At 37.4% G+C, this 16,789-nt stretch overlaps 1 long non-coding RNA gene across 1 annotated transcript; it reads left to right on the top strand.

Moving 5' to 3' along the window:
* The first annotated feature begins 3,176 nt into the window (after window positions 1–3,176).
* Window positions 3,177–11,428, top strand: LOC148045664 (uncharacterized). The gene is made up of 3 exons (XR_015696618.1): window positions 3,177–3,253; window positions 11,119–11,158; window positions 11,355–11,428. It is a non-coding gene; the product is annotated as an uncharacterized LOC148045664 (long non-coding RNA).
* The last annotated feature ends 5,361 nt before the right edge of the window (window positions 11,429–16,789 follow it).

The raw sequence follows: 16,789 nt of genomic DNA on the forward strand, positions 1-16,789 counted from the left end.
GTTTGGGTAGCCTTTAATATACCCTTTGGTTATTCTTTGAATTAGACTAATATCCCCAAAGATTCCTGGATTACACCAAATATTTAAATCCTTTCCAGCAAGTTTTGGCAGTCTCATCCTCATTTTACACGACTTCTGGCAAAAGACCAGTTTAAACTTTTAGCAAGAGCAATCTTGTATTTTTTTCCCCCTAGCAAGCATACAAAATGGTGCTAGAAAGAGATTAAAGAAGTGTGCTTCTCTGTTTGGTTTTAGAACGTACTAACTGATCGGGCACATCATTTTCATTTGCTGTGTAATTTTTAGGTCATTGACCTATTACTCACTTTCTGAATTAATATACTAAGTAAAACAAAGTTATCCAACTTATTATGGACCTCTTTGTATTTTGCATGGCAGGTCTGAGCTTGCAAAAATATGTATGCTACAAAGAACATCCCAAAATGGATCAGGTGCACATAAATAACGGTGGGATATAAGTCAAATAAGATTGTATAATATCAAATAATGTACAAATAAAAGTGTATACAATAGCTTATAAAAGTCAATGCATATGTTCTTTTTATTGCAGCATGTGTGTTTTGAATTATGACTGAGTGCATGCCAAACACATATTACTCAGTTATAGCTCATTCCTCTATCATGCAGTTCCCAACACACTGAGGCCAGGGAAATGCAGACCCGATTAAAAAGAAAATTCCCCATCCATATTTTGCAGCTTGGCATTTGGCTCTGTTAATCAGTCAATGCTGGTTGATGGCTAGAGGAAATATTTTCTTGGCAGTTTTGTTGGAATGCTGGACCTCTGATTGTTGCATCCTTAGAGATAGGTGGAGCAAATGAGTATTGGAGAAACAGCAGTGGTGGGATTCAGCCAGTTCGCACCTATTCGGGAGAACCGGTTGTTAACTTTCTAAGCAGTTCGGAGAACCGGTTGTTGGAAGAAATCTCATTTTGTTTTTTCCCACTTTCCAGGGCTAATCCTGTAAAGGAAGGCAGGAAGGAAACATTCTGATGTTGTTTCTAGCCTAATCTTTATTACCCTGCTTACAGAAACTGCCTCTCCGGTTAACCCTTATTGCATTGTAACATCTAAGGCGAAGTGCCCATCGACCTGAGTGACATTGACTTGGCCACGCCCTCATGATCACATGTCCACCGAGCCCCGCCTATCCAGCTGGTCATTAGGGCAGAGAACAGGTTGGTAAATTATTTGAATCCCACCACTGGGAAACAGTGAAGGCCGCTTTCATCTTTCCTAGATGGCAGGTTTCAGGGGACATTGGAAGATTCCACTTTGTCCCCAGGGGCAGAAGCATTGGCGGAATCCCAGAATTTCCCACATTGTCGCCCTTGTTACTCAATAGCTTCTAAACAAACACCAAGCTAAGGGGCAGCACTTGTATAAATTCAGAAATCTAAGGTTCTTGGCTAGACAAGAAAAAAAATCAGAAGCAAACAATAGCAAACTGCTTCTCTAGTAAAGGCAATACAAAATCTTTGGCTATATCTATGAAGTCCACAGAAGCCAACTTTACTGTTTTTATTATTATTATTATTACACAATTGTATCACAGCGGCCAGTTGTTTCGCCGGATTTGGCATTGGTTACTAGTCGGGCCCCACCCAGGGGCCTAGGACGTCGTAATGTATTTTCGTAATATGCGTGCAGATCCAAGCAGTGCGGCTTTTTGCATTTGACTGATGGTGATTTTGTCAATTTTTAACTGTTTTAAATGTAGTTCCAGTGCTTTTGGAATAGCACCCAGTGTGCCAATTACCACTGGAATTACCACTGCTGGTTTGTGCCATAGTCGTTGAATTTCGATTTTTAAGTCCTGGTATCTTGCGATTTTTTCATGTTCCTTCTCGGCGACCCTGCTATCACCTGGTATTGCGATGTCTATGATTGTGACCTTATTTTTCTCAACCAGTGTGATGTCTGGTGTATTATGCGCCAGTATTTTGTCGGTTTGTATACGGAAATCCCACAAGATCTTGACCATCTGATTTTCGGTGACTTTTTCAGGCTGATGTTCCCACCAGTTTGTTGCTGTTTTAATATTATAATTTTTGCACAAATTCCAATGGATCATTTGTGCTACTGAATTGTGCCGCAATTTATAATCAGTCTGCGTGATTTTTTTACAGCAGCTGAGTATGTGATCAACAGTTTCATCAGCTTCTTTGCAAAGTCTGCATTTGGCAGCATAATTTGCTGCCTACTAGGAACAATGGAGTATTGTAGGGAGTTTTGGGTTTACTTTATAACTATTCTTGTCTTTCATTCTAGTTTCTCAGCAATATAGGGGTTTCCAACTTTTTTCTTTTTAAAGAAAAAGCATTATCTTTTTTTTCCTTTTTAAAGAAAAAGTATTATCTTTAAAAAGGAATTCATTGAAGGTACTGAAAAAAAGGTCTCGTGGAAGTACTTTTTTTTCCATCCCAAAAAGCTGCAATCCATTTGGCAGAAGGAATTTTGAATCTACCAGAAGCCACATAAAAAGAATATTTTTAAAAAACCAGACAAAAAAATAAAATGAAATGTGACCTTTGATAGACTGTGTGAAATCTGTCACACTCAAAGGTATACCACTCTGCATTAGGGTTAGCAGTCTTATGAAAAGTAATCATCAATTGTGTTTGTGACATATATCATAAATGGCATTAAAATTGTCAGTTTAGTCCTCTGACTCTATATTCAGTACATTCAAACCTAAGTAGTAAACATTGCTGATCCTACTGTAATATTTCAGCAAATGTATTAACAAGTCAAACAAAAAAGTAACGGGAAAATAACCAGAAAATGCCCAAGATTTGAACAAGAAAGAAAGGATGCTTTTACCTCAACAGAATCCTGTTGCTTTCTAACCACTTCCCTGAAACAACCCCATGGGGCCATCCAGTTGACTATTTGAAAGGCTGCATTAAATGTGATAAAATGCATATATGAGACTAGGTCAAAACTGGTTTCTTAGAAATGAGTCCAGCGCAGCTCGGCAAGATCCTACTATTTTTCTAATTCCCTTGGAGAGGATGGTTCTTGAGGTTACACCGGGCTGCCAACCAGACTGATAATTTTTGACAGTTGCTCCTCTCCTCAAAAAGGGGGATATATTCATTGCTTCCTCACCAACAGGTCTTGTCAATTTACTTGCGTTCTATTTGTAACTTCTAGGAGGAGAGCATAGCCATATGAAAAGGAGAATGTGCGAAGACGCAAACTTGGTTCAAAGGCTGGTCAGTCATTCTGGTGAGCATTTCATGTATATTCAGAACTTTTCACCCAAGAACCTAAGGCACAGTCAGATCTATATGAGAATAATTGTACATGACAGTAAATCCACATTAACATTCAGTAATGCAAATAGAGGAAAATAAATATGTGACTCAAAAATCAGTTTCAGGCAGAATAGTTTTATACATGGTTGGTAAGGAAACATGCTCTCGATATTTTTATATTCTCAGCATTACAAACTGGCTCAGCTTAAAGGATTTAAACATTTTGTTCACTGTAAAAAGAGTATCACAGTTGCAGAACTAAGCACATTTTTAAAGAGCTGAATTCATGTTTTGATGAAAGAATCTATTTGTAGCAGAAGGGGCTTATTTTCTTTAAGCAACCTGATGGGGCATAGGTATATTAGTTTTATAGAATTGCTTTTTCAAAATTACTTGATTTCAACATAAGTTGTATACAATGCACCCTTTCTGAATGTAAGGTAAGCAAATAATAGTTCTTCATAAAATTGATTAAAGACAGAGATTTCAATCTATTGAACTCCATGTGATTTGGTTATGATTAGACATGTATAGAATTGTAAATATTTGTAAAGTTTACAGTATGGATGCTGATTTGGAAAATCTTTGATGTGAAGATTTTATTTACCTATCATAAATTCCATAAAATATACAATTGGAAAATTATAGTCTAGATTAATATATAATATATAGTATATAGTACGCAGTACGTAGTACATAGTATATGTACATAGTACATAGTACATAATATAATAATAAATATATATGGCTTTCCAACTCACAATAGTGACTCTGGGTACTTTACAAGTCCAACATCTGCATATAACCCATGACGCTTGAGGTCAAATTAAAAAACTCAATCAGAAAAATCAGTTTTTGATGCTCGTGTATAGTAAATGGTATGCCATGTAATAATGAACTAGCCAAGTAACATATTGTATATCTGGGGCTCCTACAAGCCTCTCTTTCATATTTGATATTCTCAATTCTTCTGTCACTGGTACTTTATTATGAATATACCTAAATTATATATTTAGAAATCCACTTGAGATTGTGATTTCATCAACATTTATCAGACTTTCAAAAATATTCAATAAGTTTTCAATTCTCAGTTTCTTGACTTGAAAACTATCTTGCAAAAATTAAAAGAATTGAAGTTTCATGTACATATATAATACTAACCTCATGATACTACAATAGGATACTGTTGATGGACTGCTTGATAGGAACTACTGTAGAATCTTTGGGGAAAATAGGAGTTATAATTTTCAATAATAGCCATCAACATACCCATGTTTAGTTCTGGGTGTCATTAGCTAAAAGGATCCAGGTAGCTTGTGGCATGAAAGATCTTTGCTAAAAATCCTGGAAAGTCACTACTTGTATTAACTGGTTCTGTATAAAGCATCTTCCATCATTTATAAAGTTGCAGAAGTCATTCTTAATCATTTTACAAAACTAACTTGTCCCAATTGTTTTTGAGAAGAGATGTTAGATTTCATAGATTTTGGTGAGTTCTGGCAAGGCAAGATCTTGAAGTGTTATAAGCAGACTGTCATACTGTTCATTTCCTGATAAGATGTTTCTGCTATATTTAATAGCGAAGCAAAAATATGATTCATATGCCTAGCATGTCAAGTACATGAACACCATTATGAAGTGATGATGTGTTTACATACCCTTTGTAAGAAGATTAAAGGGTTTCTAATTGTCCCTTTCTTGAACCTAACCTAATGTTTTTGGTGTGTCCCATAGAATAATATTGAAAGAATGAACAAATCAGTGGTGGGACCATCTGAGATTTGCCTAATTAGAACTCAAATTGTTCCCATATTGGAAGTTACATGCGTATAATGCCTTTTGGAGCAAAGAATAGAAGAAATATGTAAAGGTCAGCCAACAATACACTGCAATGAAGTCTATTTCCATATTTTTCGAGAAAAGGACCTTTCCATGCAAATAGGACACATTTGATTTTACTAGAAACAGATTTCAGAATGGTCTTATCCGGTCTGGAGGGGATTAATCCTGCAAACTATTGTAGATTCATATTAACAATTTTTTTATTATGATGTAGTTCCATTTACTTTATGAGATAAAATGCCTGTCCAGTGTGAAATATTAAGATATTGTAATAGGACTATATTATGATATAGAGCCAAGGTGGCGCAGTGGTTAAATGCAGCACTGCAGGCTACTGCTAGATCAGCAGGTCAGCGGTTCAAATCTCACCGGCTCAGGGTTGACTCAGCCTTCCATCCTTCCGAGGTGGGTAAAATGAGGACCCAGATTGTTGGGGGCAATATGCTGACTCTCTGTAAACCGCTTAGAGAGGCCTGAAAGGCCTATGAAGCGGTATATAAGTCTACTGCTATTGCTATTGCTATTGCTATGATGACATTGTATATTGCAATGGTACATGATACTCTAATGACATTTTCTGACATAAGATTTTATGTAGCAGATAAAAAAATAGCTTTTTCCCATCCCTACATCAATATATGTGATGTTCCCATCAAACTCTGAATACTGAATTGGATGGAAATCATGCTGTATTCCAAGGAGACTGATCCAAGTTATTAACAGTCTTTACAATTGTCATTAACAGAAGAGCAGCCTGCCTGCCTGCCTGCCTGCCTTCCTGCCTGCCTGCCTGCCTTCCTTCCTTCCTTCCTTCCTTCCTTCCTTCCTTCCTTCCTTCCTTCCTTCCTTCCTTCCTTCCTTCCTTCCTCCCTCCCTCCCTCCCTCCCTCCCTTCCTCCCTTCCTTCCTATACCAAAATGCTGCTTTTTACTCCATGTGATGGTGTATGTAACTGGGCCAGAAGGAAGCATTATTTTGAGTGCAGGAACATTTGTCATCTTTTAGACTGCTTTGTTCACAGTAAATTTCAACTTCATGCATTCTACTGGATTAGAGATAGCTGGGCAAAGTCTATTGTGGGATAAAATAGCAATTCTTCTCATATGTATGCACATTTGAATCTCTGTAGGATTGGTGGGGTTTTGCCAAAAAAATGTTCACAGGACCCCCTCTTGATGAGAAAAATTATTAGTAAATTTGGGAGCACATTCACTCCTGGAAACCATATAAAAACCAATACATGGTGTTTTTCTACTGCTAATGATGGCAGTTTGGCAATATTATCTGCTGAGATAATCAGCTTTGGTAGCAAAAATATTTCTCATCACTCCCTTTTTTGGCTCAGTTCTCTGCGGGAGAAAAAGAGCAATGTAAATAGAACCCGTGTGAGTGGGCTGTTAATGGAAAAGTTGCCAAGTCTACATGCGTTTTTATGTACAACTGCAATTATGGAAATTTCTCCTCAGCTTTTTAATTGGTAGAAGCTTACAGACTTTTTAAATTAAGATGCTGTCAAAAATGTGTTATTGCCAAAGGAGCTTCTAAAACAACAAACATTATTAATATAAGAATTCCATGGCAGCTTCTTGTGGATATATACCTAAATATTGTTTATAGAGCTCCACTGTCTTTCTGCCTAAAATAATGAAGATATAATTGAAATAGCTAGACTGCTGCAGAATTTCTTTTTAATTGCTAATATATTTGAGTGACATTTCTATAGTCTTTCTCTCCCCTGATATTAAGTGGTGATTTGTTTCATCATCTATGCGTAACTTTGCCATCTGTCCATTCTTTTAAAACTAAATTATTTAGCATTTCAACAATATAACAAGAATTTAGCATAGATTTTATATCTGTTGGGTGAACTGGAAAGGGATGCTGTGGACAAATTCACAAATGTATGATAAGTATAAGTATAAGTATAATCTTTATTGTCATTGTACTTAAATACAACGAAATTGGTTTTAACCTCACTGGTGCAAAATTATAGCAGAAACGAAAAAAGAAAGAAAAAGAAAAAAAAACTCTAGCTTGTGCATGGAATGATTTGTGGTTGCATTTAAAAGTCTCACAGGCCAAGGATAGAAACTATCTTTAAACCTGTTTGTTCGGCTGGCTATACTTTGATGCCTTCTGCCTGATGGTAGAAGTGCAAAGAGACTCTGACCAGGGTGTGAATCATCTCTGAGTATCTTCCTTACTCTGCTAAAGCAGCGAGATCTGGCAATGTCATCCAGTGGTGTCAGAGGGCAACCAATGGTTTCTTCTGCCGAATTGATCACTCTCTGTAGTGCCTTCCTGTCCGCAGCTGTTAAACCAGCATACTGTACTGTAATACAATATGTGAGGACACTTTCTATGGTGGATGGATAGAAAGAGGTCATCAGCCGTTGTTCCTCCTGATTTTTTTGCAGGACTCTAAGGAAATGAAGTCTCTGTTGGGCCTTCCCAATCACCAGAGATGTGTTGTTTTTCCAGGTGAGATCTTGACTAATAAGCACTCCCAAGAACTTAAAAGAGGAAACCCCCTCCACACAGCCCCCCTCGATATACAGTGGGGCAGGTTCCTCTCTTGTGCTTCCGGAAATCTAGCACTATCTCCTTTGTCTTACTAGTATTTAGATGTAAGTTGTTTCTTGCGCACCATGCAGATACCTTCTGGACTTCTTCCCTGTATGCTGATTCGTCCCCTCCAGTTATAAGATCCAGCACTGTTGTGTCATCTGCAAACTTTATTATGATGTTGGATGGATCAGAGGATATGCAGTCATATGTATACAGCGAGTAGATGTAAGGGCTGAGGACACAGCCCTGGGGGGAGCCTATGCTGAGCTTCAGCATGGAAGATGTAAAGGACCCAACCCTTACTGTTTGTGGACGATTGTGGACATATATCACTTCAACTTTTATAAAGCCTGTTATTATAAAGCCCATTTTTTGTTCTTTTTTCTACCAGGTGAACTTGTGTTTTGATCAGTTTGTGTATAAATTTGCAGATCAAATCTTTGCTTACTATAAAACAATGGCTGGCAAGTATGAAACCTCTGTTGGTTTGGGGCATGTTGCACCAGCTATTAATGTTCTTCTGTATGGTTAAATTAGTTCCCGAGCTGAAAATATATGGTTTGTGTAATGACATTACAAGAAGTAGATATTACTGGATATTGATGGAAGAAGATTGTTTATACTCAAACATGATAGCAGTAGTGGTGGGATTCAGCCAGTATGCTAATATAATTTTTATTTATTAATTTATTAATCAAAATTAGACATTGCCCACCTAATTGACTCTGGGCGGTTTACAGATAAAATCATACAGTATAAAAGATAAAAGCTGAAACAGAATAGAATCTGAAGGAGGCGGAGGGAGTGTTTTCAGGCTCACACCAGCCACTCCCAAAGTGGCACCGCTGCTCTTTGAGCCACACATGAATTGGCAGAGCCAAGTCTTCATGCTCTTTGGAAAGCTGAGAGAATGTGGGCCAACCTCGCCCTTGGAGACTGCTCTCTTCTTCAACGTGCTCTACATGGGGCTGCCCTTGAAGAGCATCCGGCGACTTCAGCTAGTCCAGAATGCGGCCGCGCGAGTGATTATGGGCGCACCGCGGTTCGCCCACATAACACCTATCCTCCGCGAGCTGCGCTGGCTACCTGTTGATCTCCGGGTGCGCTTCAAGGTGCTACTTACCATCCATAAATCTCTCCATGGTAGTGGATCTGAGTACTTGAGAGACCGCCTCCTGCCGATTACCTCCCTTCGACCGATTAGATCGCACAGATTAGGCCTCCTCCGAGTTCCATCCGCCAGTCAGTGCCGACTGGCGACTACGCGGAGGAGAGCCTTCTCAGTAGCAGCTCCGACCCTTTGGAACGATCTCCCCGTGGAGATTCGCACCCTCACCACCGTCCAGACCTTCCGCACAGCCCTTAGGATCTGGCTATCCCGTCAGGCCTGGGGATAAGATTCTAATTTGCCCCACCCGAATGTTGAATGAAAGTTGTGTTTTATTGTTTTATTTTTATTTATGCACTGTCTTGTGTTTTTTGTTCTGCACCCCCCTTCCCATGTATTGTAAGCCGCCCTGAGTCCCCTCAGGGAAAAGGGCGGCCTATAAATCATAATAATAATAAAAAAAGAGTCCACCAGTAAGAATTCTTTAACTGACAGGGTCTGTAACCTTCCCTCTCTGTCTACCTGGGTGGGATGAGTTGGGACAAGATGCTTCCTTATGTAAACTGAACCCATTCCATGAAGGATTTTAAAGGTGATAACCAACACATTGAATTGGACTGGGAAACAAACTGGCACTCCCAAGGCAGTTCACAAATTTACTGCAGTCTGTTAAATAAATCACAATTGCTGAATTTACTCTTGCAAAGTATTAATAGCCTATGAATAAAACTTCAATTCTGCTCATTCACCTCTGTGCTATTTTTCCCCCTAAATTGTACATATTTCTCCAGAGATCTCCCTGTTCTGAAGGTGCTTTTTATCGAGAGGCAGCTGGACTTTCTGATTTTTCTTGGAAGATGTTTCGCTTCTCATCCAAGAAGCTTCTTGAATGAGAAGCAAAACATCTTCAAAGAAAAACCAGAGAGTTCAGTTGCCTCATGAAAAAGGGTCTTTGGGAGAGCCATGACCTGAATGACTGAGAATCTCCATAGAGAACTCCCTCCTTTCTTCAATGGCACTAATTTTTCTATGGCATTTTTCTTGTTAGCTAAACCTCTGATTCCAGCAAACACATTGATAGGATTTTGTACTGACATTTTACAATATTGAAAAATTGTGTAGCCTATGGAAATCTGCTATTTTTCTCTTAGACTGACTTGAATAGAGACATACTCCCCCATAAATGAATAAAGAAATAAGTAAAATCCCAAGCAAATTTAGTTTTAATTCATATCTGAATTAACTTTACAGAAAGCAATCTATTATGTTCTACTAGCTTACAGAGGTAGAGCAGGTAAAAATGATCTATTTTCACTAATCCAAGCAGTTTTTGTTGACCTGTGCTGTGATTATTTCCAAGCACCAACATTGTATACTTATACTCTAAATAGAATTTAAATAAAATTTAAATATAGTTCCTTCCATGCCACAGTTTTGAGGTATCATAGAAAATTATGGATTATATGTAAGGTTGATATTATTTTTAAAGATCTATTTAGAGCTAGAGGATTTCTTACAGATTTTTAGAAGTAGAGGGAAGGTCAGCAAAATAATTATTCTCAGCAGCTTCATCTGTAATCAGCCTGTTTAAGGATTGCTGCTAAAAAACTAAATTTACCATACTTTGTCCCAATTACAATTATTAACATTTTCCTTAGAAGAGGCATATATGAATTCCACTGAAAACATGAAGGTGCTACAGTGTAAGATGGATAATAGATTGATATAGTTTCCTTGCTTTTCAAAAGGTGGCTTTATGGTCCAAGCATTTTGACAGGACTATTGCAAAGTGCTTTAGAAAAAAATGGCCAGAGTGCAGCCAGAGCACATTGCAACTAGATAAGACTCCAGCCAGTATGATTGTATCCAGACTATGGTTTATAATACTTAGTAAATTCACCTCCTCCAGTTGTGTCAAGATACTGAGGATTTCATAGCTGCCAGCTGATGTAAGATTGTAAACTGTTATTTGTAAGCTGAAGGGAAGGCTAATGAAATAAGGTTGATTCATTGCAGCTATGGTATAAGCCTTTTAAGACTCCGATGGGAGGTCCACACAAGTCTATATATAGGTGGCTATTAGAGGGCATCTCTCTCAGCGTGTATTCAGTTCTCTCCTTGGGTCTGTAGTGAATGGTAAGGGGATTTATCTCTGCATGTATATGTCTGTATATAGTTTGTAGATAAACCACTGTTAATTTTCTAAAGCTCTGTATGCTGTGTTTTTGCTCCTAGGTTTATCACATAATATTAGTCATGCTGCCAAAACTCTGACAAGTTGGTTTGTCCTCAGGTGTTGAAAATGTCTTCTTTCGGCAGGTCTGTCTAGAGAAATACAGACGATACCAAAGAGACCAAAGTAAGTATCAAATTATTTTGTTTGTGTGAGAACCTACAACAGGAGTGGGGATACGAAGGCAATCCTCCCTCAGCATCACACCTAACCCTTCCTATTTAATGGCCATTCTTGAATCTCCGTGTTCTTGGTGGGTTGATATGTCATGTCTTTTGTGAATGTTGTTTAATAGCACAAGTGTTTCTCCATAAAAATGCAGAAAAGAAGCAGAGGGAAGAACTCTTATTGATATATGAAAGGGAGCTGGAGGAACAAGATCTTCTAATACAAGCTGTAAGCCATTCATTTCCCTTACAATGCTGTTTCAAGCGCCTCTTTTTATTCACGCATTTATAGTACATGACTGATATTTGCTTCTTGTAATTTCTGCATCTTAGTTGAAAGATGAGTACAAGTATCTTGCGAGCAAAATGACTCTCCGTATAAAGCTGAACAAGGAGCTGGAGAGCAGAACAAAACAGAATCTAGAAAATGAGTATCATTTTAACATAACATTTGTTTTCATTTGAAAAAGAAAAGTGAGGTATTTCATCAAGATTGACTGTAGAAGTTCTAGTTCTTTTGTTATCCTTTTTGCCAGGAGATGCTGACAGAGAGGACTATGAAGTCCTAATGGACCAACATGAAAAATTCCAGAAAGCCATAAGAAGAATGAAGACTGTAAGTATTGTACACGAGAATAAGAAATTAGAACAACCTCTTTAAGATATATTTTATAATACATTAAAAGTTAATTTTGATTGTACTTCATCAATTTCTTTTTACAGATCTCAAAAGAAGCAGAGAAAAACAAAGAACTGGTAAGGACTTGGGACCAGGCAACTGATGATGTCATTCCAATCGTGTATCCCTATCTGTCCAGAGAAGACCAAGATGCTAAGATTTGTCCTTCTGTTTTTTTGGAGAGAAATAGACGTGTTTCAATTGATGACTCTACTTCATTCTAAAATATTTGTTTCACCTTCTTCAGTCTCTGCTAGTCCAAAGAAACACCTGATTGCATACAAAAGGTAAATGATACCGTTTTTAAGACATTACATATTTTTATTCTGTATGAAAGTTATCATGCAACATTTGGTAGTAAAAATAAAATCAATTTTGCAACACAAAATTATTCTTTTACAGTATTAGGTGTCAAGTGCAACAAGGTCATTTTGTATCGCAATCAAGAAAATGATGACTCCCAACCATGGATGGTAGTGGAGATGGAGTAAGTATTTTGATATATCCTTGCTGTCAGGCCTGCAGTTATATCCCTTTTAGGATCTTTGGCCTGCCACACACTCTCTTATTTCATTATGCTGTTTCATTAGTGTAGTAGTTGGGAGGGGGGAATAGAAAGGAGTAGAATTGTGGAATGTGTTGTTGTCATTCTTTTCTAGAAGCCCAAGGTCATCTTTTGTCTCTGCACCTCTGCACCTGACCGGAACCAACTGGGTGGAGATGCCAGCGTGGAAGAATAAGATTGGACCATGTGATGGATTTGTGGGTGTGGGGATAAGATCATGAACTTTCAACTGGGTGGGAATCCTAGGTAACTTCCAGAATTGGGATTCCACAGATGTGCCAAGACCTCCTGTAGTGATAGAAAGGGGTTTGGAGCGAGCGGTGTTTATCAGCTTGCTTCTTGTAGGCTTCTGCCGCATCTGCTAGAACCTTCTTCATATTCTCCCATCCTTTCTTTAGCGTGTCCATCCAGTCATTACAAGACACTTGCATCATTCTGAATATCACCAATATTTCTCTGATTCTGAATGTTAAAGTAATGTTTATACTTTTTAAGCTTAAATTAATCAAACAATGCAGAAAATAATACTATACCATTGCCCTTTTAAAATAAACTCATCAGGACTTGCATTTATCTTGGCAGAAAGATTTTCATATGCCAAGTGTTTAATATTTGCTGCTGTTAAAACAAGGGGACTAAAGTATGAGTCCCGATATTTCTTTGCCATTTTAAAATAGTGATTTATTTCAGCATGAATAGGTCTCGGCAGTCATGAGATTAGATTTGCGCTACACACCAAGAGTTTTCTTTGCAGTTTGAGGGAAAGGGAAAATCCATTCAACTGAAAGCTGTATTGTAAATGAATGGACCCTACTTTCAGAAAGCTTTAAAAATCAAATCAAAGAGCAAGCGGAGATCTAGCGAATTAAATGAGAAAACATCTAGAAATGTTGCTAAATTAAGACTTCATATTGGAGTGTTTCATGGTTGACTTACATATTTGGTACTATCTGTAATTCTGCTGCAACAGTTAAATCGTCCACATTCGAGAAGAGAGGCAAAGACAAGAGCAATTAGAGTCTAAGACTATTCCCAGGATTTCCCAGGTATACCTATCCCCAAAAGTTTAACCAAATACAACATAAACAAAGATGAGATGCCATCTTAACTTGAACAAACCTGAAATAATCATATTGGGCAGCAGTTGTTTCATAGGACAGTTACATAGCAGTCATTCAAAAAAAGTGAAGAAAAAAATTCTCTCTTAATTTTTCCATGAATTTTTCCAAGATTTTCATATTCTTCAGAATTCTATACCAGGGATGTGGTAGAGCAAAGGATAGCCCATAATTAGGCTATAAAACTCAGCCATGAAATAATTTTTTTTAGATAGAATGCAATCTCTTGTGGTATTAGAAAATAGAATTTAGATGATTTGACTTGATATGTTCGGCTGAAACGTTCCAAAGGCCGACGTGTTGAAAATTTTTGCTAATATTCTGCCTGCTAAATTTTTCCAAGAAGTTATTCATCAGCTTAAATTGTTGTCTCTTTCAACTTGGCTAGTTTTCATTGGATAAAAATGCCGTTGATATATATTTTAATGTTACTTGTTTTTTCATTGAAATAGTTATATTTTTTTTTTCAAAATAGGAAGATCTGGTTTCTCTTCAAATACTGTCTTCAATACAGGATTGTACTAATATGGTTCTGTTGTAACCTACTTTTTTTAAATCTATTTCAGTGAATTCAAAGACACCTGTACTAATTTCTGGAACTCCCTCTGCTTCCTGCTTAACCCAATCAGGGACAACTAGGACCTGTTGGATTACTGTGGCAAAGAGATGCAGTCATGTGGCATTACATTTTATAGCAGTTAGACTTATATACCGCTTCATAGGGCTTTCAGCCCACTCTAAGCGGTTTACAGAGTCAGCATATCGCCCCCAACAACAATCTGGGTCCTCATTTTACCCACCTCGGAAGGATGGAAGGCTGAGTCAACCCTGAGCCGGTGAGATTTGAACAGCCGAACTGCAGAACTGCAGTTCAGCTGAAGTAGTCTGCAGTGCTGCATTTAACCACTGCGCCACCCCGGCTCTACACCTCTTCACTTAACTGCAACAGTGGTAATTGGTCCAAATTTGATAACACTTGAAGTTGTAACATGATGACTACCTTTATTATGAAAGTTCTCCTTCACCACCAAATACACTCCTGAAGAAATTGCTTTTGGCATCCCCTTCTTGACTGGAGGTCAAAGTGTGAGGAAAAGGCTTCCAGCAATTTGAATGTAATGCAGGTGGTTGTGCCCTGCAAGTTTCTGTCCTGAGTACCTGGGATGTTAAGAAAGAAGAGCTCAAGAACACCTAAGAGGAAGGCATCAAGCGAGCTTTGGCCAATGATCGGTAGAAAGCATGTGAGGTTTGGAAAAGTCAAGTTCTATGCAGAATATGCAATTCTGATCTCCAGGCAAGACAAAAGATTTAGGATGGATACCCTAGACCAAGCACACAAATTCTTTGAACACCATTTCATGCCAAATAAAGATCAGGAAAGCAGAGAGGAGATAGAAAGGAAAAGTCAAGATGAATTGCAAACAGAAGAAAAAGTTTTAGGGCAAGAAGAAAAAGTGAGGGTGGGAAATGAACGGGTGGAACGAGAAGGTGCAAGAACAAAAGGACAGAGAGAGAGAAGAACAACTAGAAGGGTAAGACCTATATATAAATGAAAAGGTGGATGAGGAAGTTAAGATGCTATCTGTTAACATAAATGGATTGAACTCCCCCGCAAAAAGAAAACTAATCTTTACAAAACTACAAAGATTAAAATTGGATATAATCTGCCACCAAGAAGTGCACATTAAAAAAATAACATGGCAACCTATTGGAATACCCCAAAATTAGGAAGCTGTACTCGTCTCTAGCACACCAAAAGAAGAGAGGGATAGCACTATAAATTGGAAAATAGGTAAATCTAAACAAATATACATAGATGAAGAAGGAAGAATACTAATGATGGAGATATTAGTAAACCAGAAACAAGTCCTCCTGATTGCAATATACACCCCAAATAATAAACAGGAAGAATTCTACAAAAGACTTCATAAAAATATAACAGAAATGGTCTATAAAAATATATGTATAATAGGGAACTTCAATGCAATTGTGGATGCTAAAAAAACACTACAGAAACAACAAAAGAAATTAAAAAATAACTCTTTCAAAAACCTTTTGCGAGATGATATAAGAAATAGGTTTGCAGGTTGCAGGAAGAGAGTTAAACTCAAAGACAAATCAATATACATTCTATTCAAATAGACATCAATCATGGTTGAGAATAGACATGGTGTGGATGATGTCAGGAACGAGAACAGACATCCAAGAGGTAAATATAGCAACGAATACATTGGCAGACCACAATCCCATAAAAGTTACATGGAAGGACAAAAGAAGAAATTGAGATGGACAATGAATCAAACCACCCTAAAAGACAAGGAGTTCACACAATTGGTGGGGGAAAAAATGAAATTCTTCTTTAAAGAAAATAGAAAAGAAGAAGCATCATTGCAAAATGTCTGGGATATAGCAAAAGCATATATGCGAGGACTAGTGATAACGTATATAGCAAGAAAAAGTAAGAAAAAGAAACAACAGAAAAATATATTACAAGATGAGCTTAAAAGACTAGAGACAGAACTACAGAAGGATAAGAGAAAAGAGATCTAATAAAACACAAATTGAACTTAATAGTGCAAGATGAAATGGCACAAAAAATTAAAATGGTGAAACAAAACTTGTTTGAACATGCGAATAAGCCAGGTAGATGGTTAGTATATAAGTTAAAAAATAAAAAGAGAAGAAAACAATACACCAATTACTAGATGAAAGGGAATTTTTCAACATCAGAATGAGGACAAAAAGAAAATAACCCAGGAATTCTTCAGGAAACACTATATAGTCAAGAAAATATATCAGAAGACATTACTAAACAATATTTGGAAAAAGCTGACCTAACCAAAATAATGAACACAGTGAGAATAAAGTTAAATGAAAGAATAATGCCAATGGAAATAACAGAACCAATTTAAAGACAAAACAATAATAAAACACCTGGACCACATGCATTTCCTGCAGAACTCTATAAAAGTATATAAGAATCACTAGGACGGTCTTTGCTGGAGGTCTACAATGAAGCATTATCAAAGGCCAAAGTCCTCAAAACCTGGACAGAAACATACATCCCACTAATAACAAAAGAAGATACAGATCATCAACAGATTAAAAAACGACATTTTAAAATGAATTCATACATCCCGACCAGAATGGTTTGTGATGTTAATTATAGAATTATTGTTCTCTCTACTAATAATTCAGCTACTTAAAATACTTTTGGAAATGTGAAAA

The sequence above is a fragment of the Thamnophis sirtalis genome, unplaced genomic scaffold, assembly GCF_051295495.1.
Source record: "Thamnophis sirtalis isolate CommonGarterSnake01/CBP01778 unplaced genomic scaffold, rThaSir2_p1.2 scaffold_5, whole genome shotgun sequence".
NCBI lineage: Eukaryota > Metazoa > Chordata > Lepidosauria > Squamata > Natricidae > Thamnophis > Thamnophis sirtalis.